Source organism: Microtus oregoni, unplaced genomic scaffold, assembly GCF_018167655.1.
Source record: "Microtus oregoni isolate MIOR12 unplaced genomic scaffold, Mior012 000026F_ref0000081, whole genome shotgun sequence".
Taxonomy (NCBI): Eukaryota; Metazoa; Chordata; class Mammalia; order Rodentia; family Cricetidae; genus Microtus; species Microtus oregoni.
In genome coordinates, this window is record NW_024543085.1 from 16,052,581 (window position 1) to 16,065,131 (window position 12,551).

A 12,551-nucleotide genomic window follows, 5' to 3' on the forward strand; every position below is an offset into this window, starting at 1 on the left:
TATCACCTTTTGTAATCCTTGAACAGAGAGCTTCAGATTTTTATCAACTTGCTCTGCTTTTTGTCTCTAAGACTGGGACCAGGGTCCAGATTTCTACAGGGATTTACTATCAAGGCAGTCATCAATTCCTTTTATGCTATGTATATCTGGAGACTACAGAATAATGGCTATTATCCTACAGTGTTATGGTTATTCATTAAACTTCTCAGAAGCAGAAATATTTTATTATTTGTACATATTAATAACATGAAGTAAGGGATTTCCTTATGCCTTTCCACATTTGTACATCATAATTATAATTACCTCTTATGTTATTCATTTTCATTTTCCTGCTTTCAATTGTCCTTCTGTGCAACTCACATTTCCCTTTTTAAATTTCATTTCACCATATTAGTTTTTGAGCTTTTATGATAGAAACCATGCAACAATTGTCTGTATTTGATATATTTTGCTACTGAATGTCATATTTCCAATTAATTCTTTTTGAAAACTACATAATTTCAGTCTTCCTAATGGATGAGTAAAACCTATTATATACTTTTCACATTCCAGCTGATAGACTCATGCTCTGATTCTTATTTTGACTTTTATGAATAGTAACACAATTATTCTTAGTGAATAAAGTTTTCTGTACATATATCCATAAAAATAGTTGGCTCACACCAGGAGGTTTGAACTTTTCATATATTTTTAGCATGTTTTTGTTTCCTTGGTAACTGTACTTTGTTTTATTGAGAAAAAAAAACAGATTAGTCATACAAATTTTTTAAAATTGAGCATGTTTGATGTATTTATCTACAGTAAACATCTATTTATCCATAGCTAATCTGATTCACACTGCCATTTAGTGTCTGAAACAACATTATTGAGAACTACACAGATATGAATATATGTGCATACTATACTTTTATTAACTTTTTAAAAAGAAAACAAACTATATTTTTTCATTATACAAACCAATCCAAGTTCCCACTCTCTCTCCTCCTCCCATTCCCTCTACTTACCTCCTCACCTCACCCCCCATCCACTCCTCAGAGAGAGTAAGACACATTGCTTTGGGAAAGGTCCAAGGGCCTCCTTACCATATCTAGGCTCAGCAAGGTATCTATTTAAAGAGAATAGGTTCCCCAAAAGCCAGTACAAGCAGTAGGGATGAATCCTGGTGCCACTGCCAGTACCCCTCAGTTGGCTCCAGCCATGCAACTGTCACCACATTCAGAGGGACTAGTTTGGTCCTTTGCTTGTTCCTTCCCAGACTGGCTGGTGAGCTCCCATTAGCTCAGGTAGACTGTTTCAATGGATGTACCCGTCATTGTCTTGACCTCTTTGCTCATATTCTCATTCCTCCCGGTCAGCCTCTGGTCTCTGTGTTTCTATCAGTTGGTGAAGGAAGGCTCTTTGGTGATATTTAAGATATTCATTAGTTTGACTACAGGACAAGGCTAGTTTGGGCACCTTCTCCTCTATTGTTTAGGGTCTTAGCTGGTGTCATCCTTGTGAATTCCTTGGAATTTATCTAGAACTAGGTTTCTTGCTAATCCCATAACAGCTTCCTCAATCAAGATATCTCTTTCCTTGCTCTCATTTCTGTCCTTCCTGCATTCTGACTATCCCATTTTCTCAAGTTCTCCTTTCCTCTTTTCTTTTCCCCTCCTCTATCACCCTCTCTTCTCCCCCCGCCCCTATGTCCCTAATTTTGTCAGATTATCTTGTCTATTTAGTCTTTCCACGTGGATCTATATATGTTTTTATTTTTCTTAGGGCTCAACTTATCACTTAATTTTTCTAGAATCATAAACCATAGGCTCAATATCCTTTGTTTATAGCTAGTATCCACTTATGAGTGAGTCCATAGCATATTCATCCTTTTGGGTCTGGGTTACTTCACTCGGAGTGATGTTTCCTAGTTACATACATTTGGATGCATGGTTCAAGATGTTGTCATTTTTTTTATGGATGAGTAGTACTCTAATTTGTAAATGTGCTACATTTTCTTTACCCATTCTTTGGTTGAGGGGCATCTAGGGTGTTTCCAGGTTCTCGCTATGACAAATAATGCTGCTATGAAGATAGTTGAGCAAATTTCTTTGTAGTATGATTGAGCATCTTTTGGGTATCAAAGAATGTTATTGATGGATCCTGGGATAGGTTGATTCCCAATTTTCTGAAAAACTCCATACTGATTTCCAAAGCAGTTGTACAAATTTGTATTCCCACCAGCAATGGATGAGTGTTCCCCTTACTGCACATCCTCTCCAGCATAAGCTATCATTAGAGATTTTGATCTTAAGTTTATAATAAATCATAGTTGGTATATTAGGTGTGGTAAAAAAATACCTCTAACTTTTCAAAATAAATTTCTATGTTATAACAACAAAAAGTTATTTTTCACTCTGTATTTTCAGACTACAGTTTCCTGTACAACTCAACTTTGGGAAAACAAGCCACAGGTAAGAAAATACTATTATATGAGAACATACTTGTCCTTGATATCCTCTTGCCTAATGTCTTATAGGATAATTTTATGAGAGACATATATTTTTCAACATTCCTCCATTTGGAAAATAATAATGTAACATTTCTCTTGATTGGACTAATAGTTATGTGCTGTCATTATTACAGGGGTTAGTCATTTCATACAACATTTTATTATAATGTAGCATTATTTTAGGTTATTCTATTATTATTCTATTATACAAATGTATAATTTAGATTAAATATCTAAAGGTGACATTAACTAAGGTTTATGGAGCTGGTGTTTTAATGTACCTTTGTATTACTGTGCATTTTATTTACAGTGTCATTATGTATCTGCCCCTCATACAGATGATTCTTTTGCTATAGTTACTCCCCTTGTGCACAACTCTGATAAAATACTCAGTGACCAGATGACCCTTCTATTCTGATACACTTGAGAGCTGTTTTAAAAAATTAATATTTTAGGATCTGCCAGGAGAATCTGTCTCTGTTTCAATCAAGGCTACTTGTAACTCATTCTGGCACCTTATGCCTCCTTAGTCACTCTAATGCTGATGTCTTTCTGACATTGACATTTGATGCCACATTGTTTTATATTGTACTATGTGTATACCTGAAGATCTAATTGTGCCTGCCTTTTTCTACAGTCTTTCCGGCCTTTTTTTATTATACTCTCATACCCCACTGCTATTCTTATGATTTTCTGTTGTTTTAGATTAACATTTCAAACAATTCTTGAGGAGTAAATAGTACAGCATGGAAAACTGAAAGTATCCAGAACACTTCCATTCATAACAACTTAATGATAATGACTTTGGTTTATTCTCAAATGCAACTTAAGTTAAACCTGTATATAAAAATTAAAGGGACTATTTCTCAGAATATATGAATAGGAATACCAAGCCAAACAAAATAATCACCACTTCATAATAAATAAATAAATAAAGGGTAAAATGTTTTAATTAATTTTATTATATGATTAGCAACTCTAATTAGACACTTCATATCCCCAGATAAATGTCAAAGTGCCTCTGGATCTCTGTATACTCTATCATGTGTCCATTGAAAGTACATAAAATGCTTTACCATCCAAGGTTTGCCTAATTCACCTCATAAAATCAATCTAATTCTCATTAGGATGATTTTACATTGTGAAAGACAAAATTGGAAAAGATTTACAATTTTCTGATAATAGGAATGTGATTAGGTTCTGAGTTTGTTTCCAAGTGAGTAGGTGTCTGTCTTAGGTCCCTTTGGGCATAAATAGGAAAGGAGTACAGCATATTTGGGACATTTGCAGAAATATAATGAAGTCTTTGCTTATATGAGTCCTAGAAGTGGATTATATGATAGCATTATTAGTCACCTCTTCCCATTATGTGGTGGTGCAAATGCTGGCTGCTAGCTTTAGATGTGAAAATTACAAAGTCCTCACTCTTATCTTGCTACCTTATGTCTCTATTCTCACTTATTTATTTATTTATTTATTTAACTAACTCACTTGTCAGATTTCAAATGTTATTATACCTGAAAAGCCTGCAGGCAGCAGTAACTTTTGTATTTTGCAAGTTATTAGTAGAAATCTTTAACATGATGGGATGCAGTCAACTGTACTAGGAGCTATTTATCTGATGGCGACACTTCCTACAAGTTTAAGGACGAGGGTAGCTGCATGCAGTATCACCAGAGTATGATAAGTATAAGGCACATCATGTGCATCAATGACTTAGATAGGTCCTTTTACTTTGGTTTTTGTGTAAATAGATCTCTTAGACTTCATTATTGATAGAAAGCAATTCATATAAGGAGTAATATGAAACAGTAACTTTAAAGGTGTTTGTGTAAACTATATTTCTGGGACTTGAATAATAACTTGGTGATTACACTGGCTGACTGATCTTCCAAAGGACTTTGGGTTTCATTGCCAGCATCCACTTTGTAGCTCACAACTTTCTATAACTTCAGTTCCAGTGGATCTAATGTACTCTTCTGTCTTCCTTGGATACAGCATGTATGTGCCTCAAAAATACATATGTAGGCATAATACCCTAGCCACATAAAACTGAAACAAAGTACAATGAAATAAAATATTTCTTCTGGACATCATTTTCTCAAGATAGCCTTTTGAAAACTGCTTATAAAAATGTTAAGATTTTAATATTATTTTCAAGAATTATTCACCTCCCGAAAAATAATAATGACTTAATTTGCTGTGTTCTCAAGTGACAAAGGTCACTTAAATCTAACATGTTATTTCAAATTCTTTTTCACCACACCAAAATGTATTTACCTTTCCCTGACTACTGTAATACCTTTTAATTTTATCTCAGATTTGTTCCTTCTAGCAAATATTATCAGCTTTACTAGAAATTAATATTCCCTTAAGCACCTTAAAGTCTTGGCATGTGTAATGAATACATGATGTATAGCTTTAAAAGGTTCCTATAAACTTTTATATCTCTAGTTTATTCTATATTCTGTTTTCAGAGATCACTTCTCAAATATACTTTGATAGTCTAATAAAAATACAAATGATTGCTTTAGTTACTTTAGCAACATTATGTTTATAACATATTTATATACTACAAAATATTTGTGTATACTGTAGTAAGGGTATGTGGTCCATATTCAATGTATCATTTTATGTCACTAATGTCTTCAATATCTGTGAATGTCAGTTGTAAACAACCATTTCCCAAGGTCCAGCTCCAGCTGTATCTTATGACTTTAAACTGTCATTTACCTTCTAGATACATAACTAGATTTTTGTCAGTCTTGATCTTGTGTCATGTTTTCACAACTTTAATGTCACATCTAATATAAATACAACCTTTTTAATGAACTTTGTATGAACCTACATTTTATATTTCTCCATATTTATATTTATATATTTTTAAAATAATCAGTTCTCATTTTACTTACCTATTCCATTTTACACTCTCCCACTAACTCCAACTTCCCCCCACTTCACTCCCCTACTTAGAGATTACAAGGGAAGGGCAGTTAAGTCATCCTCTCCACTAATGCTTTTGGTCTTAGATGAGATCATCCTTATAGATTCCTAGGAATTTCCATGATACCAGATTTCACACAAGCCACATGAGTGTTCCCTCAATCAAGATATCACTTTTCTTGCTCTCCCTCTCTGTCCTTTCCCCATCTCTAGCATCCCGTCTTTTCATGTTCTACTGTACCCTTGCTTTCTCCTATATCCCTCCACTTCTCCCCTCTCTTCTCCACCTCCCCACGCTCTCAGTTTTCTCAGGAGATCTTGTCTATTTCCCTTTCCCTGGGGGATCCATGTATGTCTTTCTTAGGTTTCTTTTTGCTACCTTCCTTCTCTGGGTTTGTGGACTGTTTATGCTTTGCTTTATGTCTAATATCCACTTATGAGTGAATAAATACTATGTCTTTCTGTGTCTGGATTACCTCACTCAAGATGTTTTTTTTCTAGTTTCATCCATTTTCCTGTAAATTTGAAGACTTTTTTTTTTAGCACTGTCTAGTATTCCATTGTGTAAATGTACCACATATTCTTTATCCATTCTACAGTTGAAGGACATCTATGTTATTTCCAGGTTTTGGCTATTATGGATATTGCTGTACTATGAGCGTAGTTCTGCTAATGTTTTTATGGTATGAGTGTACATCCTTTGGTTATATGCCCAAGAGTGGTATTGCTAGGTCTTGATGTAGATTGATTCCCAATTTTCTGTGAAACCACTATACTAATTTCCAATGTGACTGTCTCCTTATTCTGTGTTTCCAGAAGTAATGAGTTTAATTATAGATATGTTCATGTCCAATGTGTACTATGTAGTTAATTTATAGCAATTCTGACTTTATCAAGTTATAATATCAAGTTTTAATAATTGCAATCATGCCATGAATTTTAAACAAATTATTCAAAATGTTTGCAATGAAACCCCCTTTGTCATTTGTTTTTAGTGTTTTTGGTATACTTTACTTAAAATGTGGTTTCGGTACTTTGTGTGTTTTGCATAGGTGGTCCAGGACCAAACTGCTATAGAAACCTCTGATCTTGTCTTTTTTATAAAAAGTCAAATTAATTCCAGAAAGATGTGTTAACACCTGAAATAGAGCTATCCAAATCATGGGTTTAATAAGTATTCCTTGGGGAGAAAACATTGCAGCAGGTACTTTCCCAAAAATTTATAATTCATTTGATTTCACAGTCTTCATTTCTATATCTTTATAAATATCATTTCATTTGTCCAAACATTTTTTGAGGAATCTGAGAACACTTTTCCCAGCACCAATAGTTACAGCAACTACACAGGGAGTCTGAGAGTTTAGTTTCATTCAGCAGAATTTGCATAAGTAAACATGATGGAGCAGAGGGAGGTAAATGCATTTTAAAAGAAATGAAGACTTACTTTCTAGTCAAGTTGTTGATACCTAAGCTTCTCACTTATTAGTGTGCAAGAAAATGGAAAATAATGCTGTGTGACTGTCCAACCAAGCTAAATATTATATACATATAGAAAAATGGTGTTTCTGTCATCTCTCATTATGTGAGCAAGCATTCAAGCAAGTGAGAAGAAAAGAAAATGCTCATGTAGCTTGGAATTTTAGGATCAAAATCTTTCTTCTCACAAAAATATAAAATCCTAAGATATATAAATGGAAAAGTTAGTTGCTTTGAGCTTATATGCCATATTTGTGTATTCCTCACACAGTATCTGCAATTTATACTTGTTCATATTTTCATATTCATGGAGGCTTTCATTTGTATTACCAGAGCATCATTATGTTTAGATTTGTTCTTTTTCTAGTACAATCACAATGATGATCTATTCTGCATAAAGTTTTAAATTATTTACAGTCACTTTCATTTTCCTTTGAACTTAGAAAATCAATTTCTTCCCTATTATGCAGGGAAGGAACAGGTTCCTTGAAATATTTCTTAAATTTTCTATGCTACCTTAGTACTTAATTTCTTTCAGGGAAACATGGCATTATTATTAATATTTTACTATCATAAATATTATAAAGTCATATGAAGGAATTATTTCTGTTTTGTCTGCATCTTTGATCTTTGTAATTTTTTTGAGAGATATGTAAAGTTATTCTGGGGACTTTTACTGCCTCTGCAATGCCAAACATGGAATTCTGTAACTTAAACAGTTACCAAATTTAAAATGATTGTCCTCATTTTCATGTATTAAAATAATGCACAAAATCTAGAAAAGAGATGTTCCAACATTCATAGTTTTGTTGCTATATAAGTCATCAACTGAGTTCTAGGGTTTTAAGTGAAAGAGAGCTAAAGAAAGACAACATTTAAGTTGACAAATATTTCTGGTAATGTAAATATACATCTTTCTTTTTCTTTTTTCTGTTTTTTGAGACAGGGTTTCTATGTAGCTTTGAAGCCTGTCCTGAAACTAGCTTTTGTAGCCCAGGCTGACCTCGAACTCACAGAGTTTCACCTGCGTCTGCATCCCGATCGCTGGGATTAAGGGTGTGCGCCACCACCTCCCTGCCCATAAATATATATATCTCTAAAGATCTTCTAGCATAACCTGACCCAGACTCATGGATCAAACATTTGGAAAATCTTTGCTTTTTTATTATGCTTGATCTAAGCAATCAATAAGCCCATTTTTTTAAAAAAAAATCCATCATTTACTTGACAATCTATATTTTCTATCCAATAATACTTTGTAGAAATTCTTTTATTTTTCTGTTTGTGTGAATATAGAGAAAATGATTTTGTTTGTTGGTCTTCTTTTTTATTATATTTAGCCCTGTGTGTGTGTGTGTGTGTGTGTGTGTGTGTGTATGTGTGTGTATATATATACATATATACATACATGTGGGGATACATGTACAAAACAAAGAAATATATTGGATTTAGTCTATCAGTTACTGTTAAGCTTTTCTTTTCTTTTCTTCTCTTTTCTTTTCTTTTTTTGTCTGCCCAAGTTTGAAGATATGCTATTCTCAGTGTATAAATAAGAAAATGTAGACGCCAGTTTGACAACATGTCCATTTATCAAGACCACAGAATTAGATTCTCCCAGAGCCTATGATCTCACAGGCCATGGCTTTTGATTTTGTTTATAGTAGTAGGCATGAATTTCTTCCTGTGGAGGAGGTCTCGAATAATCACTGAGTAGTTGGTTAGCCACATATCCTTCATGACACTATTTCACCAGTGGACAAGCCTTGCCTGACAGGTCAGTACTACTGCAGCAGATAGAATTCAAGGATTGCAATGACCATTGATGATTTGTACAACACAGAAGCCTTCCAACACTATGAAAGCTAGCTTTGAGGGAGAAAGTTTTCAGTGCAGTTCTAGAGTATTTTTATAAACATAGATCAGTGAGTTCTCAACCCTCATCTGAGAAGCTTCCTTTTGTAGTAGACCACAGTTAACACACAGACTAACAACTAAGTCATGTACACAGAATATGTGAAGGATCAGCTTTAAATGGACATCTACATCAAATTCCCTTGTCACTCCAAGGCTCAGGAATCATTGTAGAAGAGGCAGCAGAAAGGCTACAAGAGTCAGAGGTAGCATAGAAGTGCTTCAAACCATGTCAGAAGACAGGGCTTTTGATCCCTTGTATCCCAGAAGTCATGGTTACCTGCATCTGGTCAACACACAATCAATACAATGGGCATTCTAGCTTGAACAGGCAATGGACACTAAGACCTCATCCCTAGTTGAGGAAGTACTGGCAATTGAACCCATCCAAAAGAGAAGATTACTGTTTTTCAAGGGTGAGACTCCTATTAGATTGTCCATGTTTTAGAGAACAGCCCCATATACTGTGTGTAAGGAGCAATAATTGTACTTAGTGTGTTAAAGAAAAAGAAAACTGAACTAGGGAGGATTTTGTGCTGGAGGCAACACAGGTGGAGGTTCAGAGGTATAGAACATGCCTGGACATTATGAGACCACCTTGTATATATGTGTTGTGGGAAATCAAGAAAGAGTTTCAGAGGTATACTAGAGGGCTGGGCTGGATATAATGAAAATTCATTGTATGCTGTGTTGGGGGTGATTTTGTAGAGCTGTAGTGGAAGGCTATATATGTTGAGGATACATAGTACAAATGTATAAAAAATGTTGAAGAATACACAAAAACAATATAATAAAATTTCTCTTGATATACTACAAAGCAATATCCATATCCACTAAAAATATGTTTAGGTCCTTGGGTTTGTTTTTACATTTGAACCTCGATCCATTTTGTTCCACATACTTTTACAGGAGCAAGGCTGTGGAATATAGTTCCTCTAGTAATTGGGAATGTATGTGAATATAGACCATAAAAGTCAGTATGAGTAATGAAATAAAAATGAGGTCCCAGAAAAATGAGAAGACATTCTTTAATGAACTTAATAACCCTTTTACCTTTTAAATTTCAAAATTTCCTTGATATTGAGATATTGTATACACAAGCATATTTAAAGAAAGTAGTTTCACAATATATCTGAAGGATTATTTCAAGCTTTTTCTTAGTATTTGATAGTTTCTGGTCTTAAATATAAGATATATAAGTGTTTGTTAATAAAATAAACTTTAGAATACAGAAGTAATGCCAAAATATAGTATGACTCATGACTTCAAAAGTAAATTACATTTCTGAATAAAAATATTTCTGTCAAGAATTTTTTTCCCCATGGGGCCTCAAACTTTTAATTTCCTGTGTTCAACTGAATTCTCATATTTTCTTAAACACTAAGCTCACTGATGTCTGACCTGTAATGTTTTCCTCAAGAGGTCCATACAATGCAAACCACGCTTGGTTTGCTATAATTGTCTATACTCTAATCTAGTTTAATGGATTGAAGTGAAACAGTCTCAATGCAATCAAACCTGAGTGATATTTTGTTTTTAGCAAAGACAGTGAAATAGTCTGAGTCCAGACTTATCAGTGAATCAGCATAGTAAATATTAAGGATGCTGTACAGTTTGTAACCATTCCATCTAATCTTCCCTCATAAAATAAAACAATCAGGTATGAGAAACCATTGTTCAATTGACAAGCTTAAACTACTCTTCAAGTGGAGAAAAGTATACTTTACATGGAACATAATTAAGAAAACATATTAGCGGTCATTGGCTTAAGATTGTTTCAGTCATTGACATGGATTTGGCATTATAATGAAAATCCATGATTTAAATTTTGAGAACTCACTGTAAAAGAACAGTTTTTCAGTTTCTTTCACCTTAAAAAAATCTAGTTTTCATGCTGCAGGCAGAGCGATTGGGGGGAGAAGGTTTTAAATCATGTGTTAGCTGTGCCCTATTATTTATACACTTCAAGAAGGAATGAAAGATACCTTCAAAAAGGAATTTTTATGGTAGTGCTAAGTAACTTCAAAAAGTATGTGTCTTCAAGGATAGGCTAAATATCTATATGCTTAACCATTGTGAAGATGGTTACCAAAAAGTTTCAAGAAATATGAAAGGAAAGAAAATGTTGAGTTTCAGCACTTGTCGTCTGTAGTCATGGACAAGCATTTCTGATAGACATATTTAATTTTCCTTAGTGTTTCATTGGGCAAAGTTCTTTTAATGTCTCCAAACGGAACAATGAAAACACACTAATAGACCTGTACAAAAGTGGACAAAGAAACAGACTAGTCATTGGAGAATGAGAGAAATACAGGACTACATAATATCCTCTTCTGAAGATAGCTACTAGCACATGAACCAAATTAAAATAAACAAAGAAAAACTCACCAACTACTACAAATGGTTGCCTGGTGGGCAGCTTTGTGAATAATGGATGTATTACCATATGTTGTTTTTCACAACTGTTATCTTCCCCAGTTTTCATAAAAATGAATACATTTAGACAAATAAACCTAAAATGTATTTGATGACATGAAAGCAGAAATAATATTTTCTTCATAAATAAGGAAACATTGAGAGAGAAGAGGAGAGGGTTGTGGGCTATGGTAGAAATTTGTTTAAAGTCCATTATATATGGAAAGTATCTTTAAATGTCCTCATGCAACCCAATTTATTGTGCAGGAAATATACACCAATAAAGAAAATATTGTTCTTTGTGTTGTTAAAGCTAACAAATATGTTATTCTTTTTTAGTACTAGCAACTTTGGATCCATTTTTTTTTACATATTAAGTCTTACATATTCAACGGTTTAATGGTGGAAATAAAAATAATATATATGCCAAAGTTTGAAAAAATTATAGCTAGAGCATGAGATTATGTAGGACCGTGATTAAAGATAAAATCCTAGTCCCAGGGTTAGAGTTTGTAGGACAATTGAGACTTTACAAAGCAAACATTCATAGTCAGCTGTACAAGATGAATATTTAGTGTTGCTCTTAATATCAACATGTGTTTACATTGTGATGCAGGATTCAAGAAAAGGTATATTTTATATACCAAAAATAGACAAATGATCTGGAGCATATTGTTTCCTTTAAAAAGCTTTCTAAGAGTCCAGAAGTAAAAACTCAATCCTGTTTACCATTTTCACCTCATAGAATTGTTACTGTTAACTTCTCTCTGGACACGTTGCAATAAGGGTTATCTAGATAATTGGTGCTATTGCTATCTAAATCTTAATGAAACTGTGGTTTTGATACTTTTCATATGTCACAGTTTTATATGGCATTTGTATTGTTCACTAATGCTAAAATTAATAAAATGAATAAAAATTTTGTGACTAATAACATGAGACAAGTTGTTGGAGAAATCTCTGAACATTATTATTTATATCTAGTTATTCAAATCGATCACAGCAAATCCTATCATGGTAAAATAACCCTTACAGGCAATCTTGGCAATAAATATGTGCACAAGGGAGGAATGGAACAACATATGTAATTTTATGATAGAGAGTATTCGCTATAGAGAAGGCATTTGGATTTCTACAATCTTTATCGTTGTTTGATATAATACTTCTAACACCTTTGCAATGTGAAATTCTTTCATTCAGAATTTATAGTAATTTTATTCAGACTGAGCTGTTCATAAAAGAGTAGCTAATAAAATGAGAAATGCATAAAAGTGTCATATTCTTGTCCAATGCACGACAGACAATAGATTAATTTCAG